The 13,513-nt window shown below is 35.0% G+C and overlaps 1 long non-coding RNA gene across 1 annotated transcript; it reads right to left on the bottom strand.

Annotated features, from left to right (window-relative positions):
* Positions 1-3,288: 3,288 nt before the first annotated feature.
* On the bottom strand, positions 3,289-11,631 carry LOC132616853 (uncharacterized). Its single transcript, XR_009573431.1, has 2 exons — positions 10,965-11,631; positions 3,289-3,622 (listed from the first exon to the last, which is right to left on the bottom strand). It is a non-coding gene; the product is annotated as an uncharacterized LOC132616853 (long non-coding RNA).
* Between the last annotated feature and the right edge of the window lie 1,882 nt (positions 11,632-13,513).

The raw sequence follows: 13,513 nt of genomic DNA, 5'->3' as shown, positions 1-13,513 counted from the left end.
CAATTGCCAATATTTCACCAAACTTATCAAGTCTTTATTTGCGATATAACATCTACAACACAACGACTAAGATATTAATTACAACTCGCCCATTATTCTTTCACAACTCACCAATATACACAACTATACATCAAGTATACACGGCCACATACACACCACACACTACACGGCCATATCCTGAACACACAACTACATTCTATCCAAATTCATTCAACTTCCATTTTCCACATATCATTTACAACCATAACAACCAAACACTAATTAAAATAATTAAAGTATGACTTCTACACACATATATATATATATATACACGGCCATATACTATATTCCTCTCCTTCATGAATTTCATTCATTTTGGCATACTACAACACATATAAACCGTGCATAACTCATAAAACAAGATCAAAACTCACCTTTCTTCTTCAACTTCTCACTTGCCTATGTCTTGGCAACTTGTATGATTATGAAGCTTTCTTGCTTCAACAACAACTCCACCTTGTTAAGCACCCTCTACTTGGTAGAAAATAATTTTTGAGGGAATTTTTGCAATTTTTTTCTTGGATTTTCACTATGGCCGAATAGCCCTAAGGGGTTTTCTCCTCTTTCTTTTGTTCTTGTTTCTCCTTGAATTTTCTAGAGACTTATGAGATAACTATGGATTTTTCACCTATTTAATTCATAAATTTCTATCCCACATGGGCTTGGTCCCATATATGGCCGGTTGGGCCTAGTAATTTTCCAAAAAATTACTTTCAAGCCCACTTTGCATTATTGACTAGTTCTTGTAATTTATGAAGCAACTCTTCCAACTTCCAAATTTGCCCTTCCTCTTTCTCCATATTTCCACGAGTCATATTGCAGCTTCCGTTTATGCTCTTGACCCTTCTCATTATCTTCACTTCTAAATTCTTCGTAAACGACTCGTATGCCCAACAAGATAAAAGTAAAGCCTTGCTTGTCATTTTCCCGCGATTGTCTTGAATTATATGATTATACGAAATGCGGGATCTAACACCCTGACAGTCGGTCACATTCTAACAGTCTTCCAGAGAAACCAAATCACGATATTGGGATCCTCGGATAGTTTCTCCCAGATCACTTGAAGGTCTTTAGTTGAGTCGAACGAACTACAAGCGGCGTGAATTCTCATATGACATGAGATATGTAGGAAACCCAAAGACCAGGGTCCGGCCACATATGTGAAAATTACATGGAAACAAAGGGTAAGATAAGCCGGGTTAGTCAAATTTCGTTGCTCAGGGATGGTCCCGCCATCCCCGAACATCGAAGGGCAGTTGTTGATACCTAATTTTTTACCTCCCGTAATTTATTTCAATCACTCAGAGTCCCCGAATAATAAATAAATGAGCTGAGCATTTTTAAAAGCCTTAAATGATTTTTATAAATTGTCCAGATCAATATTTCTCCCCCTTAATTAACAAAAAAGGGATTTTCATGCATCATAAATTTTATTCAGAGATTAATGAGCATTTTCATGATACTTTATGAGATTTTGTTAAATTTATTTAAAAAAGAAAAAGAGAGATAGAGGAAGGGTGCTTATTAATTATTTAATATTATTTTGCAAATACTTCTTTCCTTTTTATTTTATCTTTGAAAGTTTGAATAATTTAAGCAATTAACTATTTAAACTTCTGATTTTGATATAATCTGCATGATTTGTCAAAATAGGCATAATTGTCCTTAAGTGTTTTAATTTGGCTAATTAATTAAGTGATAATTACTGAAAAATTTATCCTTTTATATAAATATATTTTTTTCATTGGCCATGATTAATTTAGTCAGTTCATAATTTAAAGAAATTAGAGTTGTTTTGCAAATCAGCCTGTTAACATTTTATTAATTTAATTTCCAAAAATTGTTTAAAAGGCCATATTTGAAATAATTATGCTAGGATAATTAATTAAGGCCATTTTAGGCCCATTAACTATTTTACCGACTTTTTAAAATTATTTTAATAAAATAATTATGGCCTAATTTTTCCCGTAATTAAAATTTTCTTCAATTTTAATATTCTTTCTAATTATTTGTTTTTAGGTATTAGATCTACTAAATGTATACACCAAGTATACATATATATATGAGGTATATATATGTATACACTTGGTGTATACATGAACTTACAAGGCCATTTAATTAAATTCAGAATTTGGACTGAGTCCAGCCCAAGACCAGGCTGAGACCTGGCCCAATTTGTTTTTAAACGCACAATAAGTATACCCCACACCCCTTTATTTCATTTTTTCATCCCCCCCCCCCCACCCGCTTCTCTCTCTCTCTCTCTTTCCTTTCTCATGAAACCCTAGTAGCCACCATGTCTCTCCCTCATCTCTCTCATGCCAAAAATGGCATATTCACAGACGTACGCTGACATGCACATCATTTGTATGCTCTTTGTGGTGAAATATCAAAAGATTCACTCGATTCCATGATTCTCTCTTACCCGAATATGGTATAACTCCTTTATTTACTAGCTATTTTCATATTTTAGTCAAAATAATCATTATCCCTACTTTAAAGTTTATTTTGCTTGCACTTTTGTTATTGGTTCATGTTCATTGGGTAAGATCGATCCAAAAAGGGTCAGATCTGACCGTATGTCAGCTTACCTTAAATCTGGGTCGTCGATTTGTTGTCTATTGGGTTTGATTGTAAGAAAGGGGTTTTGTCCCACATCGTGGTTGTTTGGTTTCAGTTGAACTTTTGGGGTTCTATAAATAGAACCCCAACCCTCATACAAAAAAAAGTTTTGAAAGGTGAAATAATAGTAGATAAAGATATAGAGAGATTTGAGAGAAAAAGAAGTTGAAAAAACTCAGATTTTTTCGAAAAAACTTCTTAGTAAACGAATTTTAAAACCTAGACTGAATAGTTGGGTTTTTTTTAGTTAAAATATTGGCCCTTACTTTATTTATTTTCGTGTGTGGCTGGTTTGCTGAGGTTTGGACGCACAAAGGCTCCCAAATCCATTCTTTTCTTGGCTGCGCACACGAAAGGTAAACCTTAATTCATTTCATTTCATTTTGTTATTTAGTATTCTGCCTAGTTTAAGTATGTTTTGATATCTATTAATGATGGTGCTTAATTGCTAAGTATGCCTTATTTGGTTCTATGCTTAACATGTGCTTTATTTGATGTAATGTCACGCCCCAATTCCGGGGTGGCGTGACCGGCACCCGAAGCCAAACTAGGCCCAGGTGAACCACTCTAAATATGAAACCCTGGGGAGTGGCCCCCAACTTATACTGATAATGTCCAATCTGGAGATACATAAAAAGGCTGACTGTCTCTTCTAGACTGAGCACACACCCAATATATATATATATATATATAAACTGAGCAAGCCGAGGGGGCTGCTTTAATCGTACAAAACCAATAGCATCCAACAGACATATACAAGCCGACAAGGCTATCACACCGACATACTATGTACAAGACTCATCTACAAGCCTCTAGGGATATGTGTGACTGTACCATACAATCTGGAGTCAAAAAGGAAAACTCCAAAGGACCTGGCAACTCCGAATAGAAAGGGAGCTCACCAATCAGCTGATATATGATTACGCCTACTCGGGAGGTCTATCCACTTGTCGATCAGTACCTGCAGGCATGAATGCAGCGCCCCCAAACAAAGGGACGTTAGTACGAATAATGTACCGAATATGTAAGACAAGGTAACAGCTGAAATAATGTAACAAGTTATACTCTTGATATTTCAAGAAAACATCTGGAAGTACCCTACCTAGGTTGTCTTTCATCTAAGACAAGATAACACAACTCTATAGGTATAACTTCGTGACCCGAGGGTCAGGCATAGATAACTCCATGACTCATAAGCCAGGTATAATCAACTCCATGACCCGTAGGTCATGTAATAACTCCATAACCCGTAGGTCAGGTAATAACTCCGTGGCTCATAGGCTAGGTAATAACTTTGTGGCTCATAGGCTAGGTAATAGCTCCGTGGCTCATAGGCCAGGTAATAACTTCGTGGCTCATAGGCCAGGTAATAACTCTGTGGCAAGCCAGGTAATAACTCCATGGCTCATAGGCCAGGTAATATAAAATGTAAATATATGTATATCGTTCATGTGCTAAAAAGTACCGACTCTGTAACATGTCTCTTCTGTCTCTCTATGAACTCCAGGACATAGGAAGGGGATGTGACCCCTCAGAAAGAATAACATAACACTCGAAAACTAGACAACAATATGACAAGCTCTACTTTGACAATCTCGAGTCATAAGGTTTATCACGCTCTTACCATATATGGAAACATGCCAAGAAAAGAAGGAACAACCTTAACATACCTTTTCGGTCGCCTTAACTTTAACTATCTAATGCTTATCCTCCTAAGCTCGTAAATCTACATTCAAGAGAATTCATATTATCGTTAGGCTTATCGTCATATGCTTGTCTTAAGTCCTCAAATTAATTCCTTTTAAAATCTGCCGAAATTCGGGCAGCATCTCCCTTGTTTATATCCATAGCCCGAAATCACAATACCAACAAAAAAACAACAATAGCAATACTAATATCAACCACATCATCATTAATACCAAAATATTCCATAAACCATCCCACACGATGTTTTTCAACATACAACAACAATATACACTTCCTTTCTTCCCAATCAAGGAGCATAATCTCATCAACACACCAACAACATTAGATACCATACATATACCTGTAAATCAGCCCAACCACATGGCCATAACATAATCAAAACAGTCCAAAAACACAACAACTACAACACAACACTTTATGACTTTTCCTCCATAACTATTTTCACTTTTAAGACTTGCTAAACCTTCAAATCAACTCAACACAAGAGATAGGATGAAGAACATACCTTATACTTGAAGAACTTTAGCCACACCAACTTTCTTCAAGACCAAACTCCCCACAACATCAAGTAGAAGCAAGAACAATCACCTTTCATGGACTAGTTTGGTGTAATCTTGTTACATCCTTGATTTAATGGGCTATAAATGTTTGGGGAATGTGTTAAGAGATTTATAGAACTCATGGAAGTGTAAAATGCTGAAAAAATGGGTTTGATGGGGGTGTTTATACCCCTCATAAGTCGGTTCCACCGACTTTCGCAAGTGGGAACTGCGGAAGCCATTTGGCAGCTTGGATGGGTTATCTTAAAATGGCCATAACTACCTACTCCGATGTAATTTTGACGAGCGGTTTGTTGGGTTGGAAACTAGAATCTATGAAATTCATTTTAGGACTTTAAAACACCTTAAAACTTCTAATATACCTGGAGATATACCCCTCCAAAGTTGACCCAAAATTCTTTCCAAAATTCTGTCAACTTTTTTTCAAATTTTCGACAAACTTATTTTCTTCGATTTGCTTAGTCCCGGAATCTTCCAAAACTCTCCATACATTATATTTATCATTAATCATACTTGATAATGTGTCATGTCCTTTGGTTTCAAAGTTGTCCGTCCCGGTTACGACTTACGAGATCGTAATTCATCCTTTACCTCATTGTTACGAATTTCCCATGGCTTATACCTTCCAAAACTTCATGAGACGTCTCTGATACTCCATTAATAAAGTGAAGTACGTGGCATGCTCATTCTCTAAAAATGCGAGGTGTAACATGCAAACACAGTAGGAATTCGTGTAAAGGTTATGGTGAAATTCATTTAAGAAGTAGGTTGCTTGAATCACTTATTGGTTTTGTTTGTTCATGTGATCTTAAGGTTCTATATTCACGATAAATAAGTGTGTGTGAAGTGCTTTTGAAAATCTCTTTCCTTTCTTTCATGAATGCTTTGTTGGTTCATTGATTATGATCCTAAGCAGAATCTACATAGGGAATTTCAACTTGTTTTAAAAAGAAATGAGACAGTTTATGTGTTGATTTAGATGATTGTGGGTAGCTTACTTGTAATATGTGCCTGTGATTATAGATAGAAGTCCCATACTTTGCTAATCAGTCATGAACTGCCCCTTTGTGAAGTGAAGTCCTTTGTCAAAGTCTTAACTGTGGTTGTTTGAACTTGACAAGTTGATTTTGACACAACTCCTGGTGTGTTCTCTTTCTTTTAAACCAAATAAGTGAATAAACATTTAGGTAGGATTTAAACCTGTTTGCTGAATCCTTGAAGATATAATAATAGATTACCTTATTTCTTCATTCCTTTCCTCTTAAATGATCTTGCTCACTTAGGATAACGCAAGACAAGATAAATCAATGGTTTGTTGGTTTATCAATTAATACTAAAACAAAGGGGTATCAAGTTCATGTTTTAAATTGTAGATTGATAAACCGTTCATGGCAGTATCTGTGGTTGTATTATCATCTAATGTAGGCTAGGCTATGTGTAATTACTTGTGATTTGTAGCAAAGGTGCACTAACTGTCTATTATTTGTGGCAAATCCCAGAACTAATGTGACTAGGAGACTTTAATGTGAAATTTGTTCTTTTCTTTGAATTGATCAAGGCTTGGTTTCTTATCTGGATTTGTTTGCTTAAACCTGCAGACTCCATAACTTGTTCTGTGTAGTCCATGTCATAAACCCCTCACCTGCAAGCAATTTATTCCCAAATGTGCAGAGTTTGATTAAAAAAAAAAAGGAAAAGTGAAAATGAAAAGAAGTGATTAACTATAGGAACTATAGGATTAAGCTCTCATTTGAAGACTAATCAAAGTTAATCTAGATGGTAACTTGCTAATAGGTTGGTTGTCAATCTGTAACTCAGTCATGATCGTGCCTAGGAAAGAGGTCTTTCCTCCTATTTGTGATTTCCTCCTGTTGGTCTTGCCCTCATTAGTTGTTTTATCTAAAGAGTGAAGTAATTTTATTATAGAATAAACTAATATGCTATACTCTTGCATTTGTGTTGTTTCTTCATCCATGTGTAGGTCTTAATTTGATAAAGGATCATAAGTGTTCCAATTTTATGAGTTTAAGTGTTAAAAGAAGAATGAAATGAAGCAACTTAGTCTTGATGTGTCCAAATCCTGAACAGTCTGGGGTCTAAGGCTTTTGTCTTGAGACATGAATTTTTTCTTTGCTTTTCTGTGTGCATAAGTAGATGATGTAGTAATAATAACCCCTGATTTTCAATTTGGCTGAGCTTAAAGATGGAAACAGATAGGGAAAAACCTTACGATGCTTGTCTAAGTAAAAGAAGAGTATGAAAGGATAGAAAAAAAAAACAGTAGTAGAGAACTTAACAAAACATTTGTCTTTGATCTCTAAACTGTCCAGTCTCTTTTGGTATGTGATAAAGGGTAATAAAAGATCATAAGTTTAGGGGTTGAGGTTGAAAACCACTTTACTAGATGAGAAAGGTAAAGACATCTTAGGAGAGGATTGAGAAAGGGTCAAGCAAGTATCTTTTCTCCCAAATAAAAGATTGTCATGGCATCCCTCACAAGCCTATGGGGGTATAACCTCCTACCTTTGCACCTTTGGTGTTTTCTTGTCATCCTGTTAAGTCCATTAATTCTAAAAGATGAAACTTCTTGTGCACTTGTTAATTGTTCATTAGGACTGAAAACTTGTCTTTGTTGTATTTGTTTTGATGTGTTTTAAGTAAAAGGGGTTGGGCTAGTTGGATGATGTATAATGATTTGAAAATTGTGATAAAACTGGAAAAAGGAAAAGTTATTTTCAAAAGAGAATACTTTTTTTTTTTTGAAAAATAAGGTAAAAGAATTTTATGGAGATGCTATGATAATATATGACAAACTCTTTAACATTTGGTTAAGTTAGGATCATGATTTAGACCCCATGTGGATTCTGTGTGCATTGATGTGGGTTCAACTTGTGTTTTGAAAGGTGATCTGCTCTCTCCTTGTATCCTAAGTCATAGTAATACTTAATAATACCTCAAAAAATAAAGAAGTCAATGATTTGCATTCATTCAAGGTAGCAGTGTAGGCTGAGGGGTGTATTTGACCCTTTTCTTTGTGATACTTTGGACAACAAGTCATGCTTCCTTTCTATCTTCTTCTTTGAAATATGTTGTGAGCCCATTAATCTAAAGTCCCAGTAAAAGATAAAGCTGAACCTAATCTGGTTATGTTGGAAGAATGTGTTCACCTTCTGTGCAGCATCAAAAGTTAGTCAAGAATATGTGATATTTGTCCATTTTTTAAAAAAAATGAAGATTAAAGATAAGGCCATAACTAAATTAGATGCATCCCTTTAAAACTAATTTAGACCTTTCTGCAAATGAAATAGAATCAAGAGTAAAGGTTAGGAAAATTCTAAACTTTGAACTTAGAAATGTGAAATTTCTGTGCATTCCTGGGACTTTGACCTTCCTACCTGCTTAAGTTATGTATGAAGATGTAATTGTTGTACCTGATACTTGTATATTCTATATGGGATCATCATGACTTTAAAGTCTTTTTGGAGTCGTTTCTACAAATGATCCTAGTTTGGTTTTCATTATTGCTTGTGTCTTGAATTGGGTTCTGTGAGAAGTGATATAGTATCATGCCAGCAAAGGGTTGTTCCATTTTAAAAGGACTCTGATTTTCACCTACTTGGTTTTGTTACACCATACCTGTTAAGATTACAGTTTGGTTCCTTCTGTTTATTCTTTGTCTTCTCTAAAGGAATCATTCAGACTTTGGAATATAATTTCTAAAAAATGGCAAGAATCTTCACTTGAATTATCCATAAAATGTCAAGGCTCATTTGAGGGTTATACTTAGATAGTTCTACATATACTCCATGTATACTAAACCTGTTGTGATTGAACTATACCTAGAGGGTGGTTTTTCCTTATCCTTGTATGTCTCTACACTTTACCACATCTACTTGATTCAATATTATCTAGGATTGCATTGTTTTTATGTGACAGTCACTGTTGTGATTGTTTGGTTTAAGTTTAGTCTAGGTTGTGCCCATACAGATTGTTTTCATTTTCATGCTCAAGTCACTTCATCTCTTCTCTACTTGTCTCATCCATCCTTGTTGGTTGATAGTTGTTCCATACACATGTATATTGGGCCTATCATATTTATTCTGAGCCATGTGTGTGTACGTAGTGTTATACCCCTCGTTAACCGGGTCAAAATAGAGTACAACATATTGATGATTCCTATATTATTTAACTTAAGGAGTCGCCACCTAATTATTTTTAAAGGTGGATTAGGACACCTATTTTAACTAAGTAAATGCTAAAAAATTAACTCCGATTAATAGTCTACTTAACTAATGTGATTTTAGGTAAGGGTTCTTAGTTATCCTAAAGGGAAGGGGTTAAGCATCCTTTAAGATCCGCTTAAATACGGTTAACCGGTCAAACTTAAGTTAATGAAATTAAAGCTAAGGAAACATAGATATTGCCTTTTAGATATTTAAGAAAATAGCTTGCAACTATATGCAGATATTAATAATGTTACAAGAGGAGGTTTATAAGGACACTAGTAGCTAAGTTAATTAAGGCAGTAGATGTAGAAGACGATTTTAGCACCAGTCAAGATCTCTAAAATTTGAAATAACTCACTGCTAAAGTATCAATCGGTTTAACTACTGAAAATAACATTAATTGATCAAATAGCTAATATTATTTCGAACAGTAACTTTAAAATCTCTCTTTCGTTAAATAATAATAGGCCAGGACTTGATAAAAATGGAGGCTTCAGAAGATACGAAACATAGTTAAAATCTACTTTCAAAGATGCACTTAAAAACAGTTTGTAAAAAAATCATTTTTTCTTCATATACATGCACCCTCCAGCAAATATTGCTAATTTTTAAAGTCTTAAATTTATGAGGTAAATACTCCATAAGATAGAATAAGTTCTCCATTAATAATAAGAGTGGAAATTCTAAAGGGGATTAAGTGAAATATTCCTAATTAATCATGTTAAGCAGTATGTCCAACCAAAAACAACCCAAAGCACATAAACCAAAACAACCAGAGGAAAAGGCAACAAAGTGAACGTATAAAAAGAGAAGTCGCCACAGGCGACTCCAATGCACGGGTTTTGCGTGTCCGGTGTGGTTCAAGAAATGTGGAATGTGTTGACTCCATGCACGGGTATGGTAATAGCACCGAGTCTCATCTTAAGACTCCGTTTTGAGAGAGTCCCGAATTAAGACTTCATTTGCTCCAAAGTGTACAGGTAAATAAAAAGAAAAAATAAAGATTAGCAAATGATTTGACTACAACAAGTCAAGCACCTTAGGGTAAATCAAACTTCAAACAACATCGGCATGGTATTTAAAATTAGTCAAACTACAATAAAAGGCATGGTATTCAAAGTTTCTCAACCCGTTAACATTTTGCTAGCTGAATCCAGTATACCCCCTCCTAGAGCTAAATAACTATCACTCATAAATATGCTACAATACATGATGTTGAAACAAAATAACTTCCTACAGATATGCTCTCGGTTATTAATGCAAAGCAGATAATGGAGGATATTAGATCAAGATTCTTTATTTTAGCTTAAAACAAATTCGTGAAGAGATGATTTTTAAATGCAGAGATTTCAACAAGGCGGGGGATAATGGCTAACTACATAATATCTAAGCATATTTTAAGTACAAAAGGGCATGAACAGAATTCTTTCTTTGTTGTATTTTTAAGCTCAAAGATGAACATGTTTTCCAAGATGTGAGTAAGATGAGGACATAGGCTACACACTCAACCAAAGTTTCAGTAGCACCACAAAGGAAATTACCCCCTCAAGCATGATAACACACAATTCATGTTCATGAGATATTTAGTTAGGTAAAACAGTAAGCATCTAAAAGAAATCACTACACTAATTTCCTGAACATAAACACATATGAACACTCACATTTTAACAAACATTTATTGACAGGATTTAAGCAATGAGGTTTCACAAACAGTGGAAGTCTATGTCAACAATGCACGAATAAATAATAGGTTCAAGCTTTTACATTTTAACTACAAATTGAAAATAACAATATAAAGAAAAGGACTGACCTTTTTTGGGTGCAGTGAACTGGGGCAGGGGTCTTAGATTGCAGATCTATGTCCAACACAAACGACTTCGACTTCGAATGTCCTCAGACGTGAAATCTCGACAGTAAGGTAGAGAAACAACGATTTAGTGCTACGGCTAAAAAAAAGTTGTCCTCGAAATGAAAGTTGTCCTCGAAATGGACTCCAAATGCTAATATTTATAGGACAAGCTTGGGGTTTGAGATTTTTGGGCGGGATTTTGAATGGTATAGGATTTAAATCAAGTCAAATGGAGCGTTCAAATCTGAACGTTGAAAGTGTTTTGAACAGATCTTCACGTGATTTGGCTCAGACATTACCCGAAAATCGTTCGACCACTTATGGTCTTTGATGATTATAGCGCGTATTGAAGCATGGAATTGGAAAGAGACGTTGAGACGTGCCAACTCAAGCGTGGACAGAGATAATTCTTGCACAAAAATAGCTCGGACAAGGTCTGTCCATGGTTGTAACATAATGGATTCTTGTGTAGAAATGGAAATGGAAAGATAGGGGTGTGCGGCGGATATTAGGGATTGGGAACCCTAGTATTTTCGAAATATTCTAAAGGGGCTGACGAGTTTTTGGGCTTCTGGAATATTTGGGCCTGCAGTTTGGACATTGGACCATGGGTTTCATTTGGGCTGCTTTGGTCTTTAAATTGGCTGAAGTTGTGGCCTTTCCTCCTTTTCTTTTGAATTTCTTGGAGCATCATGGTTGAATAAAAATATATTCTTTTAGCCATATTATATAGTACCATGTAATATTAACATATTAGTATTAAGTAATTAAATTATTTAATATACCTTAAAAAATTATAGTTGCTAGCACTTCAATAAATTATGACATATTTCAAAGTTTAACGAAATAAAAAATGCTATAGTAAATAATAATAATAATAATAATTGAGTTACTAATAGTAGCGACGATACAATATTTGATTTATTACCAACTTAGAAGCTCGAGGAAATAAATTGGAAGAAAGGAGGGTCAAAATTGGGTGTCAACACGTGGATCTGTGTCTTCCATAGTTGTGTTTGTTTGAGAGGCAGTTTAGGTAAAGAGAGGTCTACTTTGAACCCTTCCCTGGTGACCAGCCATGCCGGAGGTTCATGAAACCTCTTGGAACTTGCCAGGCATCAGGAATAAAGGGAGGTGATGACTTGGCCTTCTACCACCTAGTTTGGGATTTGAGTTTGGGGACATGGAACCCACATATGCGCCCCGTACATGAGCTTATGAATAAATATGATATGTTGCTTATATATGTGCATATTTATGTGTAGAATGGGAATTGTAAACAGTAATGCGTTGTGTATATTATGTGCATATATCATATATGTGATAGGAACAGTAAAATATAAACTAACCGGGGTCTTTTATTTTTTTCCCCTCTCCACTGCATGGCCACTTGGGCCGAAGTCCAGCCACCTTATTGGGCTAGCCCAATATGGCCCAATAGGGAAAATTCTTTCAAGTGTCTTTGAGTCCAAAAGAAGAAAGGGAAGCTAATATATTGAAGGCCCAGTCATGGGTAAAAATGACATGAAGGCCAACCATGGGTGAAAACGGTTGGGGTTTGGTACACCCCATTTCACTTTAATTCATTACATTTTCCTATTTTTGCTTATTTGTATTGTATTCATTACTTGTAAAACCCACAAACATTATTGGAACCATTATTGTGAATTAGGCATCTTAGGAAAATGGTGCATATGCCATTTAGATTGACATAGCACCTAAAACTCTTTTTCTGAAAAAATTGAAATGCGTACTGATTTTGGAAATAAAAAATGGAAAACAAACTACTTTGACCTTAATAAGTGGCGAGCCAAAGAGGTCTTCTTTTAAATAGACACGGTATAACGTGTGGTACCAAAATTAGGTAGATGAATACATTAGACGAAAATTTCTTTTTTCAAAAACTGTTGAAACATGTCTCTTTTTTGGTCATGACTCAATAAAAATGCAAATGTTTTGGGCCAAAACCCACCCGAGTCTTTTCCTTAAAACTAAATGATTTCAAAGAATATTTTGGGCCAAAACCCATTTCAGTTTTGGTCTTTGAAAAAATAAGAATCTGTATAAAGTCACCATTTGGGCTAAGAAATTCAGCTTGGTTTTTTTTTTTTTCACATAAAACTTGAGGCTAATGAAAGGAGACTAGGGCCCATAATGTAAGTAGCCAAACGAGTTATATTTGGGCCAAGGCCCACACGGGTTGTTTATTTAAATAAATAAAAATATTTCTTTGGGTCAAGACCCATTTAATTTTTCTAAGCAATGAACCCATGAATTAAAAGGTTTTTCTGGACTAGTGCCCATGTTTTAAAGAAATTCAGTAAAGTATCCTAAGCCCAAAAACGAAATGGATTTTAAAGTCCAAGTCTCATTTTTTTTTTGGAACTAAATCTGGGGCTTCTTTATAAAAAATATAGCAAGTATATTTTGTAAAGGGAACATATACAAGAATTTTTAGGCCACAAACATAATTCATTTACCTTTTAAAAAATCACTTCCCTTTTAAAAAA

This window comes from Lycium barbarum, chromosome 11 (genome assembly GCF_019175385.1).
Source record: "Lycium barbarum isolate Lr01 chromosome 11, ASM1917538v2, whole genome shotgun sequence".
NCBI lineage: Eukaryota > Viridiplantae > Streptophyta > Magnoliopsida > Solanales > Solanaceae > Lycium > Lycium barbarum.
Note: the sequence above shows the minus strand (reverse complement) of the source record. Positions and strands in the feature narration are given on the sequence as shown.